The 1918-nt window shown below is 39.5% G+C and overlaps 1 pseudogene; it reads left to right on the plus strand.

Moving 5' to 3' along the window:
- The first annotated feature begins 573 nt into the window (after positions 1 to 573).
- Positions 574 to 1647, plus strand: LOC122293567 (annotated as a pseudogene).
- Positions 1648 to 1918: the final 271 nt, after the last annotated feature.

Here is a 1918-nt window from a genome sequence, read left to right on the forward strand (position 1 = left end):
ATAAAAAAGGGATCTTCATCAAATGTGGTGTCAATCCTTGATTCAAATATTCATGTACAAAATCAGGAATAGACTCATAGCTCCAATAACAACTCAGTACATAAAGTGCTGTCCAAAGTTTAATACAAAATAACATACAACAGCCATGCATGAATTATACTTTAAATATTCACATCTGAACTAATAATAAGGAAGAAACCATAACATACAAACAGTTCAGTACGCAGTTCATAAGAACAACATTAAAGAGTGCTAAGAAAAAAGGTTAAGCACTTGTAGTAATGGTCAATAAAGAGGCAGCGGGTTCAGCTACAAGAAGCGTGCCTGGTTATATTTCTAATCCATTGCTGGGTTTGCCTCTTCTCTGTGAGCATACGGAATGAGTTTTAAAGCTTTGCAAAAGAGTTGAATACACAATTCGAGCTTGGTTTCTTCTACAATTTTAAGGACCCGATCCAACTGTACTCCCTATTTCACCCCATACATGGGGCTCAGAAACTGGAGCAGTAGAACCTATCTCTTGAAGACACTGATCTACTAGAATAGAACTTCCTGACATTTTTATTTCAGGTGATGGACAAAAGTAATTTCAAGTTAACACCTGGCAACGAAATTGATGTTGATACAAAAGCTGAAGAGGGTGAGACTTCTCTCATTCGGGCTGCTGGGCAAGGACTTGACCAGTATGAACCTTACAGTGGTTATGACAGAAAAGGCTTAAGTGAGAACCCAAGGATTGAATATGCAGGTGGGCCTCCTGTCTTGAGGAGTTCTCGTGAAAATTTAGAGGAGTTCGAGGTTTTCAACTTTACGGGTGCCGGGATAGTGGCATTGTTAATGTACAACACTGAGGAGTCTATGCGTGCTTTTGCTGAGGCTTCTAAGAACCTTGTACGTGAAAAAAAATGGCCACTATATCTTGGCTCAAAAAATAAAATTCTAAAGAAATATGATGAAAGATTCAAGGACATATTTCAAGAGATTTATGAGGCCAGTGGAATTCAAAGTATGAGGCTACTAGTATATGGTATGAATACAGACTCATTGATGATATGGTGGCTCATGCTCTAAAGAGTGAAGGAGGTTATGTATGGACATGCAGGAACTATGAAGCTAGGTGATGTCCAGAAGGATTTCTTAACTGGGTCTGGATCTCTTGGATTGATGACTTCTGTGCTGATATGTCCAGATAGAAAGACCATGGAATTAGAAGCTGCCCGTGGTATCGTGACCTGGCACTATAGGATTCACCAGAAAGGTGGTGAAACTAGCACAAACAGCATTGCCTTAGTATTTGCTTGTTTGCAAGGGGTTTCACATAGGGCACAACTGAATAAGAATGTTAGACTTTTGAATTTCATCGAGAAAGTAGAAGTTGCTTGTGTTGGAGCCATGGAATTTGGGAATATGACTAGGTTCTGTAAAAAGAAAATCCTCGTTTTTTACTCAGGTGGTGGGATAACCGATGTCAGGATCTTAACAATTGAGGTCAGTATCTTGTTCAAGAAACATATCTGCACCTTGCGGGCTATGTGTTCTGAAGGGAGAGGTTTGTCACAGTCCGAGAACGTTTACAAGGCATCATCAACTAGTTTGGGTTTATATGCTTGTTGGGCCATGGGCCACCTTACGCGTTTATTTAGTTAATTTTCATTACAGGTTTACGTCTTTGTTTGATTGGATGTAGCTGTATTGGGTTAATGGGCTTGGGCCCTTTAAAGTAATTCTTATTTCAATTGTTTCAGTGAGCTTTTAGTCTAGGCCCCATATGTGGGACAGTATTGTTAAGACATCAAAGGAGGCAGGGCTCTACAATATTTCATGCCGAAAGTAATCAAATCTTATTTCCTTATTTATCCTCGTCTTCTTCCTCTATTCTTTGTAGGTGCTCTCCTCGAAGTGAGTCATTGCAGTGTTT

The sequence above is a fragment of the Carya illinoinensis genome, chromosome 14 (assembly GCF_018687715.1).
Source record: "Carya illinoinensis cultivar Pawnee chromosome 14, C.illinoinensisPawnee_v1, whole genome shotgun sequence".
Taxonomy (NCBI): Eukaryota; Viridiplantae; Streptophyta; class Magnoliopsida; order Fagales; family Juglandaceae; genus Carya; species Carya illinoinensis.